We start from the raw sequence: 15,138 nt of genomic DNA, 5'->3' as shown, positions 1-15,138 counted from the left end.
AGGGATATTATTTCATGCTTGTTTACACCGGAGGATCTTTGCTGTTGTTTTATAGCCACGATTCCTGGGGTAAAACAACATCCGCTGGGTCTTGACACCTTACACCTTCGAAAGCAGACGTTCTCCATGTTGCCCTAGGATAAGGCCTTACCCTAGTTTCACAACTACGGCCCCAGGTATTGGGGAATGATGTGTTAGAGACCTCACTTTTCTCGGGGTTAGTTTTTATGTGTTGGGGATGCCCATCTTTCCCTCTCTGCTTTACCTTCGTCAACCTTCTATGGAGCCAGGTACCTGACAGCTGGGTTGAGTGGGTAATGTTTGCTGCACCACACGGGCATCGAACCTCAGCGCCTCTCAGTTCGAACACCGGTGTTCAAACTAATCGGTTATCCATCCGCTTACCCAAACACTGTCGGAGAGACGGGAATAAAACATGGAAATTTCTTTATTTCTTTAACTAGGATACAAGCAAAGGTTTTCGTTGCATGACATTGCAGTGCCTGTTTTCTGGAAGTTTTTTCCCACTATCTATTCAATCTTAATCACGAATCTACATCAACAAATCGCAGGCAGCCTTTCGGTTTTAAAAGGAAAACAAACTTCTCCCTTTCTACTTTTGGCAAGCGGCGGTCGTTTGAAGTAGCTGGATGTACAGTTTGGAATTTGCCTCCAGGACACTTAAAACCTACTCAAACACGAGGAGCTTTCGAATTTATTTAAAAACGTTCCAGAAATACTCAACAGATCGACTCTTTGTGTGTGGAGATGTGGATGGGTGGATGTGAACCAGGACTAGTGAATACAGGCTTTTCAAAAGCTTTTATTACAGCAGTGGTTAATGCCACGGGGCATAAATCATTTCACGGAGGGTTTTTTTTATCGTTTTTGTTTGTTGTTTTTTTTTTTTTTTTTTGGGGTTGTTTTTTTTCGGCACTGGCACCATGCAGGACATTTTCAAGGAGACAGGACTGTTTGAAGGAGACAATGTGAAAATGATACACAGAATTTTGGCAAGTTGGTCGACACAGTTCCTTAGGATAACTTTTTCAGACCGGCTACCTTTTGAGTGTGCACTTTGAGAAGTTGTCGTTGCACCTCATGCTTTTGAAAATTCTCCTCTACTTTTTGTTTATATTTGTCCTTCCCCTCCTTGATGCCAATCTGGAGTTCTTTCTGCACTGCCGTCATTGCCTCCCTATCCCAGTCCCTGAAAGTCTATTTCTATTTGCTTAATACCCACTTCATGCTCTTTGTTAGCCTGTTAGATGGATGACTAACAGCTTACGAAATATTCCAATACTCATGTAAATGCTCATTCATTTAGAGCAATTAGCACCAGGCACCACTCACCTGTTACTGTCACCGGAAGTGGGGTGGCACGTGCTCCCATCCTCCGCTGTCAAGTCTTCTTACCTGGAATATGCGCACCTGCACGGGAAAATTTTGTATAAAAGGTGAGAGAGGTTTTTCTTTGTCATGTAGACTGTACGTGAGCATTTCATTATATTTTACACAAAGCAAGAGCTGATTAAAAGGGTGTGTGAGTAAACCTGAACATTGTATTAAACTTTTTCCATATGTTCTTCCGCAACGACGACAAAACCCGCGATTAAAGATGTTTTCTTTACATGCTGGTGAGGTTGTTTATGTTCTTTGGACATGTAAAAAGTAGAAACATGTTTTGCGCAGGCCGTGCGTGTGTGTGTTAGAATGAGAGAGAGAAGGAGAGAAAGGGAGAGCTTCTATACTGAGTGATGAAAAAAGTTAGAAATTGAAAACATTTTATTAGACTTTAAAACCCAATTGCTTTTTCTGTATTAGTTCTGGTTATTATCTATTTTATTTATTTTTTTCTTTACTTTACAACATAGTTCAGCTCGTTTCTCCTGTCCAGTAATAAGGCATAATAACAAAATATTCTGCAAAGAAAGATAAAACCCTAAAATTCAAATGACAATCGAATAAAATCTCCCATGTCTGGAACTCAAGGTCTAATAAAATATTTAGCAAACAAAGACAATAATTCAAGAGTTAATATTGAACATTAGAGGAAACAAAATGATGTTTTATGTTTAAAGATGCCAGAAATACCACTTCATGATTCATACTTTCAAGAGACGACATCTTTCCAGATTGTTAGCAGGAAGTCACATAAGAAATATTCATGTTCTTGCAGAATAAAGTTTACCTTGAAGATATTAAATAAAACTTTACTCTTCATCCTCTCTTATCTCGTTGTATTGATTGTATGAATTCAAAGTTAAAAAGACTTTACTGTTTTCGTTGAACTTTTTAATCTTTGAAATAAGAGGAGAAGCCTATTATTTTCTTGACAAAAACAAACGTGAAATTTAGAGATGTTGTAAGCAAACACATTCACATGCAGACTGGATTGTGTGTCTGGTACACTTCCGAGTATTCGAACACACAAACAGATATTTAATCACTGAAAGTGTATAATTAAGAGGTATACATACAAATCATCTCATCGCTTGCTTCTCTCCATCCAACCATCTTCTTTTCTGCCTTCGTGCCTTCCTGACGTCTAATAATACTTTGTATAAGAAAAATGTTTATTTGTGCAATGCATTTTAATGTTAGAGTTAAAAAACAACAAAATATCACTTAGAAACCTTATCTTTGTTTGAGATTGAAATAGAAATATACAGGCAAGCCAGGTCCAATCAGTGGCAGTCTTACAAATGTCACAACCAATCAGCTGATGTGTTTCGCACTCTGGCACCTTAAAGTATTTTGAACAAACTTTCTGCTCGTGCCTGTCGTGGTTGTCGTAAATATACACTTCAGACAGCTCGGCATGCAGGTCACGTGATCTGCCGGCGAACATGTCTTTTAAGTGTGACAGCCTAATGGCAACTAAATTATTTGTCTTGCTTGCACCATTAGTTTTAGAGGCTCTCTCAAAGTCAAGAGTAATTGCTAAAACTTTTCCGAATCCGAGAAAATAATACCATGGGAAAATTAACAATGGCGTTGTTGTTGTGATCATCGCGTTGAAGCTGCCACTAGATGGATTATTTTAGAGAAAGGGGCAGCAAGTTATTAATTTCTCATGCTTTTCTCTTTTTAAGTGATTTGAAGAACATTTTATCGTGAATTTTTATGAAAGAAAAATATCATTTTAGTACTAAAAGTAAGCATGATTATCTGTCCTTTAGCAGTCGATCCATATGTTGATGTATGCAAAGCGAGGTCAGTCAATGCTCATGGTGTGACCTTTTGTATATATGTTTGTTTTCTTTATCATGAGTATGATGGAATAAGTGTTTTTAAGTCAAAGTGCATGAATATTCAAATGATTGACTTTAGTTTATTACAAGTTCCAAGGTGCAAATGTCTTCAAGGTCTGGATTTCGAGAACTTAATTTAAAGAGCAGTATCGCTTTTCAGATTTGAGAATTTAGTTTCAGTTTTAAAAAAAAAAAAATCTTACAATCAGGTTGGTCTTTAAACCACCAGCCGTTTCCTATGGATCTTACGAAATTCATTTATATAATTTACTTCCCTTTCTTCGATATCTCTTACTCTTCCCTTTATATAGGTATATAGTGAGCAGGTCCTGCACAGGGCAACCAGTCCAGTATTTCCCGTTGTGAGCTCTGGCCACCGCGGTGTGGACCACCCTCCAAGGTATCTTGAAGAATAGTCTTTGACAAGGTGTCATGTCGGGTCACATGGCAAGAGAAGACCAGCTTACGAGGCTTTACTAGCAATTGGAGGTTCCTGGTGTCCTTTGAGTGTGGCAACCCTGCTTCGTACAAAGGCATTGGTTTTATGTTCTTTGTACTAGACCTGGAGCATCCTCACTTGCCCGGAGTGTCCTCTCCGTGTCAAGAATGTGCTATAATAGTAATAATAAGAAAGATGTTTTATGCTTGTCTTCCGTGACTCTTTCGTGCGAGCTCTGACTAAAAAGCACATTGCTTGCTTATGCCAACATGGTCATTAATAAAGGTTTATTATTATGATCGTCTCTCCTATTCGCTTTTTTCTACATTATTTACTCTATTCCTTCTCCATATCTTTTCTCTCCTTCAGCCCATTTCCATTCATCTCATTCTCTTTTCTGAATCTTTTCGTCATCTGTATCTTTTCCCATTCAACTTGAGAGGGAGGAAAGAGACAGAAGTAGAGAGGAATATAAAATGGGAATAACAAACTTATATCTTAACTCTCTGGCCAGACATTGTTATTACAAACCTTTCACACCAGCACTAGCTTGTCTCTCATCTTCGTGAGGCCACCAAGCAAACAAAATAATTACAGAAATTATATCGCTTCTATAACATATGCAGCAAGAAAGCAAATGTACAAAAATGAGACACAAATGGCAGATACACAAATTGCACTGGGCATTTGGGACATCATGGGCAGAATCACTCTCCACTCGCTAACTACCAGAGCAAATTGAAGATTAATTTCATCTCTCTCCAGCAGAGCTCGAGTCTGAACGTGCGTGGCCAAGAAGAGTGGACTCCAGAGATTCTCAGATAATTTGTAGTCCAGACAAGAAAGGTAAAAGTTTGAGGATTTTGTGGGGGGCTAGCGAGGGCCCCCCAGTCTGCAGTTCGGCGTTCGACACTTGAGTCCCAACAACTCAAAAAGAAACAGAGATTTGTGACACGCGAAAACTGAATCTTTAAACTGCTATTCACGTCGGCACTTTAACCCGATTATAGTCTGGTCTACACGATAGCTTATGTCCTGCATGAGCTCAGCAGATGGAAAAAACTTGCAGAAACTGCATTCAAATGAAGCGATAAAAGGAAAAAGAGGTACACGAGTTTGGCGAGAGAAAGAATCCTCCTATGAAGGAAGAAAAATAAAGAGAGCAAACGACTGAGAGAGAAAAAGAACAGACAGGAACGGAAAGAGAAAAGAGAGAAAAAAACTTAGAAAAGACATGGAGAAAGAATGCTGAGATAAATGTTAAGAGCTAGGAGGAGCAATAGCTGCAGCAGTAAAAGCAATAATAATGGTTCCAGTAATAATGAGGGTGTGGTATGACACCACGAGAGGTCAGGACTGCAGAAAAGGAATAATGTTAGCATTACGAGTAACAGACCTACAGGGTGTGATCATCTTTACTGACAGAACACGAGCTCATGAGTTCTGAAGTTGCAGAGTTGGAAATGGAGAAAGTAGCTGGACAAATGAGGGCGACGACGAGAAAATGACCAGCGAAGGCGATAAGTAGATCACAGATACTCTAGGCGGGTGGATTTTGTGGACAATAAAGAAGAACAGTCCAAAGCCTCCAGAACACCTGAAACAATGCAGCGCCAGAGTCTTTGCACACGAAACATAATAATAGCAATTTATGTCAAAAAAGTATAACCAAGTTTTCTCTAGTAACAACGATTTCTGTCCAGAAAGAAACGACGGGGGAAAGATATAAAGAACAACCCTATGTCTCGCTCGTTTACTAGCTTTTCTAGCAAAATAACAAAAAAGACAAACTCTTATGAGCCAGCCTTTCGTCAAAATGACAGAAGGAAGAGTGGTATGCCCACACAACTCTCGCAATCTTCTCGTCTCGCTCGTTAGTCTCCGAGACTTGCTCCCCGAACGCCACCTTGAGGATCTCCTGCAATCTGTCTCCGATAAAAAGATCGTTTACAGTGCGCCGGGGCAGCTGGCGGTAAGACTCATTACTCATATTTCTAGCTAACCTTTTATTTTTCTCTTGTCTTCCGACATTTGTGAGGAATTTAAAACATCTGAGTGCTGTGCTGCCGTCTGGCACTGCACTCTCCACGCTGCTAGGTAGACAGAAGGCGCACGTGCACAGGAAAGTTAGGTAAGCTTTTTATATTTCTGTGAACTAAATTTGTTCTATTAAATTCTGTCTTTATTGTTTTCTTTCCATTATAATTTACTCATTCACATTTTCTGTTCTTTCACTTTTCTCTCTCTCTCTCTCTTTTCAATTCTTTTTCTTTTAACTTGTATCTCCTTTTTAATTTTTATGACTCTTTAGAAATATTTGTTGCTTGTTTGATTGATACTTTGGTGACACTTTTATCCTTTATTCTGCCAAAGCTTATTGGCTTCATTAAAATTGTGTTCTCATTAGTTATGTAGCTGCCGCACGCAATGTCCTGTCCTACTCCATAATCCTGAAAAAAGCAAAACTTCAAAAGATCGACAAATTGAAAAAGAAAACAATGTATATTTATATAAATTTGTAAAATATACTTTATTCACTATGTTGACTGAAGAATGTTTTCCCATATTTTTGGATTTGCAAACCTTTTCAACTAGCCACCTTTACTACGGTGAAATGTACATTTAAATCTCAGATTTTTACAAACAGTACAAAACTTCGAAGAAATTAACATCACTGATTGATGATGATGCACGCCAAACCGATTATTAATAATATTTTGACAAAGTTTGTTTGGAAGACTTTTACAGCAATTTTGCTATTTCATATTATTCTTGTACATTTAGGTAATATTATGGCAAGTGTTGGTATTTTGATTATTATTGCTTTCTTTACGATGTGGGAGGTTTTGGACGGTATTTTGATGTCTCTAACCTTCGTCGTGGGTTCCAGAAATAGCTGAAATCATAAGATCTTCAGTGAGCTGTAAGACAGCATTTAAAAAAACACAAAAGTCCTACACACAACTGTTACTTTAGCCTAGCTTTGTAAGAGTTGTTTATCTGATCCGTGCATTGTAAACTTGTCAATCACAGTAAAACCTCGATTTTATTATCTTTGGTGTAACGATTTCTTCAGTACAACGTTTGTTTTCGGTGGTCCCGACGAAAGCTTCATATACCCAATGCTTTTTAATCCTCGATTATACATTCCATGAATTATCTTTTTCTTCTCATTATCACGTTCTTTTTACTGGTTCCAATGCACGTGGCATGTAATCTGACTCCGATTTAATATTTTTACTAAGAAATTCCCCCAACACCGCTGTCGGCTGCATTTTATTACAGTGTTCTGTACATGTCCCGCCATTCTTATTACAGACACCAAACGTGTTGTCGTCAAACCGGCGACTAACCCCTTCCTACCCCCATCCCAACACGAATTCCAGCTCGAGACCTGTCTTCGTGTGTGGTCCTACGCTTTTCTTGTTTGTAGCATACAGTCCTATAACCATGGCAACAAAAAGAAAAGTGCTTTCGCTTTCAGAAAAGGTGGACATAATTACCGATGTTGACAATAACCCAAAACTCAAGAGAATTTACATGGCAAAACATCTTGGCATGCTGCCTTCCACCCTGAGCTCAATAATGAGGACAATGCGAGTCCATAAGGGAAGCTGCAAGTAAGTGTGGAGTTTCATCTTAAAAGAGGAAGCATGCCAAAGAATCACCCTTTGTTGATCTTGAGGACTGGTTACTCAAGTGGTTCAGTCAAATGAGAGCATCCATCAGTGGACCGACCCTTAAGGAAAAGGCTAAAGCAATCGCTGGGTCTTCAAAATTTTCAAGCATCCAATTGTTGGATTGGAAATTTCAAGCGAGATCATCCAGAAGTGCAAGCATTTCTATCGCACAAAGTTGTGTCCATGTTTGATCTCGGCGTTCGTGATGTTTCAAATGAAAATTTACATCTAAAGGGCTATGAACTTTGTGGCTGCATCATGGATTGCAGTTGAGCCGTCACCAATCGTAAACTGTTTTGCCAAGGATTTTTTTTTTTCAATTTTCAGTCAGGTGTGCAGGATGTCGTGCATGATGGTGATGATGGTGAGGTGGTGATCCTGAATGTGGAAGTGTGATGTTTGGGACAGATAACTCTGGTGCATCTGAATTCGACTTCGACAATTTCGTTACTTGCGACGAGAGCTTGGAAACTGGCCGTGTACTTTCTATTGAAGAAATAATGTGAGGATGCTGAAGCTGGAATTGATGGCGACGCCGGATGTGACGCAGACGACTATTCCAAATCAACATGTCCACCACTGAGAAGTCGCTGGACATTTGGAAGCGCTGGACATTGGAAGTTTGCCTTCAGCTCACCTGGGGGCCGCCAAATGTTCGGACACTTGCAAAGTGCGGATAATGTTTTGTTGCAAATATGAGAGCAGCACACAAGACAAACTACCTTGGATGACTTCCTCCCCACAGGGGTCACAGAGTACTGTAGACCAACGGTAAGAACCTTGCTTACGAGTCTGACTGATGAGCGCTAAAAATATATCGACTATATGACATTTTTTCTTGTTTTCAAGCAACACAAACAAGAATGCGAGTGGAGGGGTAATATATCTGTGTGTATGTGCATGGATGTGTGTTTGCGTGTGTGGTTGTGTGTAGGTGTGTTGATTTATGTGTATTTATATGAATGCATTTATGTTTGTGTGTTGATATGTTTGTACATGTGTGTGTCTGTGTGTGGATGTGTTTGTGGGTGGTGTAGATGTGTAGATGTTTTATTGTGTATGTCTGTGGATGTGTTTTTGCATGTGTTTATGCACGTGCTCACGAGAGGAATGAAGTAAGCAGGAAAGACAAAGATGGAGTACAAAGGTATAAGTTTCTAACTAGGGGGCTTAATAAGTTTTGTTTCCCGTTCCACGTTGGTAATTCGAACCTTACATTCCTCGAGGTCTCGCGAAAAATTCTGCCTTTGCGCAGACTCGTGTTTAAAAGCGGAAACGTCTCGCAAAAAAAGAGAAACAGAAGAACAAAGAGAGAGAATTGGAGATAAAGCCTCAAATATAGTTTCATATGATGTTGGTGCAATGTAAAGATCATGTTTTCACTTTTTCTCTCGCCGTGATATGATCCTTGCTGCTTCACAATGGATAGACAGACACAGTGTAATACAAGCAGACAATATCATCAGTCTTACAAAAAGATCATTTACACAATACTGTCCAAAAAAAAAAACTGAAACACCTTAAAAATAAATAGCGCAGTGTTAAATTTATTATTAGTATTCGTACAATGAGAGAGAGAGAGTGTGTGTGTTCGAGGAAGACAGACAAAAGAAGAAACAAAACTCAGAACTACAAAATTAATGTGAGTCTACCAGACTTTGAACGCAAGAGAGAAAGAGAGAAGAAGAAGGGAGAGAGAGATTGCCTGACTCATCAAGTCACTGGGGTCATTCTGACCAGCACTCGGCGGACGCTGACCTTTGTGTCTCTCGCTCATCAGGCGAGATAAATAACATCACGTGACGTAGTAATCGAGCCACCACCGACGGAGGTTGGATTTCGTTTGTCTTCTTTTGGAAATGGATTTGGCTTTCCAGACAACTTAATCGTGGGCGGCTTTTGTCTTTCTCACGATCTCTCTCTCTCTTTGTCTCACTGTCTGAAATCCTTTTGGACAATCTTTGGCTTTCTACATCTCTCCACATAACTGAAGACAGTCATTAGTTTGTGACCTGCCTTCATTAAGATCAGGGTCTTTGTTAGCTCCTCCAGGATGTCAGGATGTTTATGTGTTAATCTTCGTCTTTGCGATGGTGAGCCGCTGTGATTAAGTCTGTTTCACTGAGGTTTATTCACTCTCATGTTGGAGTCATATTGAGTCTTCAGGTGGATTTAAGTTTGTGTTCTTGTCAGACATGTGATGCTTCCGTGTGATGAATGAATATTTATGACAGTCATCTGCAATTTTCTGCTTCTGTTGCTCGTATATGTTATATTTTTAAAATACGTGTGTCTAGTATTTAGTGGATCATGGGTCATCATAATGTCCTTAAATAAACACCGGTTGATAATGTAATGTCTTGAGACATACGAACAGTGAGATTTAAAATGATCATTTCTGAGCCCACAGCTACTCGCTTTTCTCGATATTTCTAAAATAGTCCATCAGATGTAATATTTTCTGTAACATTTTTTGTGGTGGGCATGGTTCATCATACATCACAAGTTATATTTTAGGTGTTGGGTGGAAGGAAACTAACACTGAATATGAACACTAAATATTTCTCTTGGAGACATTTTTTATTACCCTTACGTGGGGTTTGGAGAGTGGAAGAGTCTGCCATGCTGCACGTATCTCTGAACTTTCCTACAAAAGCTCAAGAACACCTTTTTGTTGTCAAACGATTCACACGCCAAGCTATGAACGTGCTTCCGCTCACGCGCTCAGAGGACAAGTGGACACGTCCTTTGTAACCCTTGACGACCATCTGCTCAGGAAATTGCCTTCCATCATTCTTATCTTACTCCAAGTTTGTTGACTGTTCTTGTAATCCTAAGTGTTTTTTACCCAGAATTTGAAAAAGGAAACGATAATGAATGTTCTTTTTTATTCTTCATACTTCACGATCCTTTTCGGTGAAAAATATTTGAAATAAATTGATACTGGTATTATATAACTCACATCGTTAAGCATTTCTTTCCTATAACAGGAGTTAGCTCGACATTTTTCCCAAAATACTTCCCATGCAGCCAGTTTCAGATAAACTAGCCAACAAACATAGATAAAGAAGTAAAAACAAAAACCTCTTGACGTCACGAATGTACATGCACCAGATTATGTTGTCAAGACTAAGCCCAGTGCAGCTTTAATAATGGGAATTCGTTTCCGTAACCATTTACGAGGTCAAGGCTTTTATTTTTTTCTGTTAACGGTTTTCAAAGGTTTTTTCCTTAGAATGGAAGAGGTTATTGACTCAGATTTTAAGAAACGTGATTTTTGAAAGGATCGTGGCTCGTCAAAGAGGAGGATATGAAGGTGCATTTCTGACAACTATCGTCTATGTACATTTCTTTTGTCCCGTCCCGTCTTTATCGGCACACGTCACTTGTGAAACATTCAACCTTAGTCACTGAGGTGACATCAGATCCCAGTCTGGAGGATCTTTCTCCAAACCTAGTTTATCACTCCAACGGTAAAAATGTTTGGTATCATTAAATCCTCCTTATTTATCCCATGACTGGAACTAGTGGACACACCAGTCAGGCTAACTAGTATTTGTGAATTTTTCTTCTTCTTTCTTTTAGACTAACAAATCCTGATGTACTGCCTAATTTTGAAGGACTATTTTCCTTTATGCCTCAGGATTTTCTAAGATTAATGATTGTAAGTCAGTAAAGTCATCGCAGAAAACATCAGCGTAATACGAAATGGTAAAATATAACTTTTGTACATGGTTTTGAATGCTTTTTTACTCAACTAATATTTATTTTGGTTCAGACAGTCACTTAACATAAAAGCTTTTCGAGAAACGTAATTTACATGCTTGTCCCATCAATAGTTAATTTGAACTAAACTGCAAATTTGTTTGCAGGACTAATTAAAACTACTTAAAATTTTAGGCCATTTATATGAAACTCATTAATTCAATTTTATCTTCATTAAACTGAACGTTTGCTAGTTCGGCCCATCTGAATATTGTTTGAATGTCAGATTGCACAATTCATTTTAAGATTAGGATTACACATGTACAGGTAAAGACTAGGAAATAGCCATCAAATAACATGATACATGTTTTATGTCAGTGACATAATCTTCAATGTAAATCAGAAATAAAAGAAAACCTAAAACTTGCCTGAAGGCACAATAACATATGTCAAATTTCTGACTTCATCAATACGGTCTGGACACCATCTGGTAAATAACTCCACATAAATTTTTCAATTTCCCTCGCAAACAATTTCTAATTTAAGCATGAACCCTTTGCACCAGATTCAGATACCCAAGAAATATAAAAATAAATCGTTGCGGTGATCTTTTCATCGTAAAAGAGTCAAGGTTGTTATAAAATAAAGTTAATTGAAAAAAATCACTCTGGATAAAACCACTCTAAACTGGTCAGAGAAAGATTGTTATTGTCAGCAGAAAAGTTTATATTTGAGAGTAAATGCACAGATCAGCAAGAAAACTGGTCTGTAGGTATCACAGTCATCTTCGTTGCCAGAAGCCACATGGACAATCTTCCAGCAGGTTAGAATAACCTTGTAGGCAATGGTTAGAAATACATCAGGGAGGAATGATTATATCTGATGCTGAAAAAAGCAATTTCATGTGCTAGGGGACGAATTTTGCTTTAGCTTCCTTATAAAATGTTTGACTTTATTTGGGGACAAAAAAAGTTTCACGGAATTCTATATGAGTGAACTTAATCAGAGGAAGAAACATCGTGGACTTGTATTGTACATGGCTCTGTTTTTTAAAAAGTTTAAGATTGTGGATTTTTAACATTTAAATAAATAAAAAATAAATAGTACATTTGTATATCGCCTTTTTCCAGCATCAACCAAACTCAATGTGCTTTACATATAGACACGCGAACACATTTATAAGGCGGCATCGCCATAAATACACAAGAATGAAAAAATTATAGAAGCTCCTTGCTAAATCTTATCAAACGTTCACTATCCACATTAATCCAGTTAATAAAAGCCTGTACAATGACAGGTGTGTACAGGTTGATGCACTGCTTGCACATACCAGCGGCGATTCCACCCCCAACAACCTCTGGGACAGATGGTTGATGAAGGGGCTCATGGGAGTGTCGTGGGGCTGTCGTTGTCTCAAGAACAAAAGATTTGTCTATGTTGCTATGGTTATAGCCACAGTACCAAGACACCAAAAGCAGCGTGTAGCCGGTGAAAGGCGTGAGGTTGCTGACAGGTAAGACAGGTGAGATAAAGTCACAAGTCCCCATCACCTTCACACTCGTCAGTAAAGACATTTGGTTGTCTCTCACCTGTGGCGAGCTGTGACAGGTCTTCATTCCCACAAGCACCTGCGTTTCCTGTAAAGTGACCCTCGCAAACTCAGTCCAGTAAAATGTTTTAGTGTAACATAGTTGAAAATATCACATTTCTGGCATTGACTAATCAAACACAGCAGCAGACCAGAAACACGCAGGGAGCAAAGTGCAGGAGGACATGAAACGCATCTTATCACCAGAAGACATAAGCAAAGAGAACCAAAATCTAAACCTCACTACCATTCCTTATTACCAGAAATAGTGTGGGTAAGAGAGTTTGTTATTAAGCTTAAAAACTCCTATTACAGGTTACAACATGTCTAAAAGTTTCAAAGGTTTCCCCAGTCCTCTAGCCTTAAACTTTCTTGAGCTTGTTTAAACAATCTACTTGAATACAAAACATTTATTCTTCATCCCAGGAACATCATTTGAGCGAATTCATTGGTCGGGAAACATTGTTTCGTGAGAGCAGTTCCTTGGTTGTAATGAAGCAATTTTGGATTGCTTGTGTGGCTGATTGAACTGATTATTCTGTAGTTCTAGTGTTATAGAAAGGTAAGAATATTTAGTATACATGTATTTCTTTATCCTGCTTGACCTTCTCTTAGAGACGATTTTCAGTTTCAGGCGATGTGCCATTTCTTTGTCTTACAGCATCTCCATCTCCTCAACTGCTTTCATCCCCTTCTGATGTCTCTGTTCAGTTTTTTTCAACCTGTCATCTGCTTCGGTGTTCCTGCCCGTTGATCTCACGCCGAGAAAATCACGATCTGGCTTTGTTCTTGTCCTTCTGAAGTGAATCAAGCATTCTAGAATCTTCTTTTTTTGTCTGTAACTCAGCGAAGTCCTCAGACACCAACTTCCTTCATCTGCTGACGACCAGACTTCTCCTCCCCCACGTGTCGTAAAAACGGAGTCTCGGACTTTTTTCTAAGTCATTTTATTCCATCCGACAACCCACGCTAGGTCTTCTTTCAAAGATTCAGTCCTCAGACAGTCTTGCGAAGCTCAATTTTCTGTTTACCTATTATAGTGCGGAATTTGAACCAAGCACTCTTTGATAAGGTCTACACTCCACCAGCACCTCAAGAAAGATTTTAATGTGAAACCCGCTCACACCATTGCTTTCATCAACGGATTTGGCGGCAATAGGGAAGCAACATTATAGGTGGAGCATTGTGTTGAAAATATTCTTGGTTACCAGTAGTTTTATTTTCATTGTGAGATAAGCTTGGTCTCAAAATATCGACAGACTGGAGAGAGGAAAAAAATTAATCTCGTTTGAATAATTGAAAATCAGTGTCCTTGGGCTTGAGAAGTTCCTAACTTTTAAAGAATTATACATTAGGCCTTCATTTGTAAGTGCAAAGCCTTCACGGATTTACATACGGATATTTTAAAGCTTACTTCAGATAAATACTTTTCAAATCCAAATTCAGGACATTACGGAAGCTTAGTAAGCAAAGAACAGTCCATCTCAAACTTAAAATTTTTTCCCATCCCAATCTCAGCAATATAAAACGGTGAAGGCCATCATTGGGAATTATAACTGTCGAGTTGAACAAAAATGTTATTGAGGTTGAGCAAAGAAAAGAGAAATGGTTGTAAAAATAAATAAAGAATAAAAGAAAGACAAAAAAATAGAAATAATAAAAGGAGAAGAAACGGAACAAAACAATAACACAGAAAATATGAGAAAAAAAAAAGACAAAGATAAAATAGGAACAGAAAGATAAAAAGGAAAGAAATAATGATAGAAAATTAAAAGAAAGAATGAATGAAACTTGAAAAAAAATGAAGAAAGGAAAAAAACAACGAAAAAAAAAACGAAAATAAAAAAATCGCAAAGAAAGAAAAAATGGGACAGGACAAAAAAGGAAAGAAGGTAAAGAATCTTTATGATACGAAGCAAATGACTACATTTCATACCTGATGCTTATGTCTGTGGACTATATAAGACTTCCAGAAAAGTCATTATTTTGTCGAGGTCAGTGTCTCGACGCCTTATTACCGAGACATCCAACATTCATGATGAAGTCATCTTCGCTATTAACCAAGAGTCATATAATACTTCCAAGACACACATTCATCCTCGTCTGAGCAACAGGTTTATTCTCCTTGGGTTTCCTGTCACACAATCACGAACTGAGTTTCTGTCAGGCTAGAGGACAATAAGACAAATGTGTAAGTCAGGGAAAACTTTCAAATGTTATCTCGAAGACCAACTGCTTGTACTCTATTCTTGAACAGAGTTGCCAGGCTTGAAAAAAAGCTTAGGATGAATGATGCCACATGCATAGAAACAATAGGAGACAGTCCTATAAGTGCGAATATTACCAGTTGTTTAAGATGTAATAAATAACCACACACTGTTACACAATATTCCTAATTCAGGAAGAATACTTGCAACGGCAAGATAGATGTGTAAACTTAATACTTCCTACCTTTAAACTTTACCTTGATGT

At 38.4% G+C, this 15,138-nt stretch overlaps 1 protein-coding gene across 1 annotated transcript in view; it reads left to right on the top strand.

The window, feature by feature from the left end:
• The first annotated feature begins 5,071 nt into the window (after positions 1-5,071).
• The window catches only part of LOC112567173 (relaxin receptor 2-like), a 38,224-nt gene continuing 28,157 nt past the window's right edge, over positions 5,072-15,138 (top strand). Inside the window, 1 exon segment of the mRNA XM_025243751.1 lies at positions 5,072-5,824. The gene's annotated coding sequence lies outside the window, so the exon portion shown is untranslated.

This window comes from Pomacea canaliculata, linkage group LG6 (genome assembly GCF_003073045.1).
Source record: "Pomacea canaliculata isolate SZHN2017 linkage group LG6, ASM307304v1, whole genome shotgun sequence".
Lineage (NCBI taxonomy): Eukaryota > Metazoa > Mollusca > Gastropoda > Architaenioglossa > Ampullariidae > Pomacea > Pomacea canaliculata.
The sequence above is the reverse complement of the archived record's forward strand: the minus strand, read 5'-3'. Positions and strand labels throughout refer to the sequence as shown.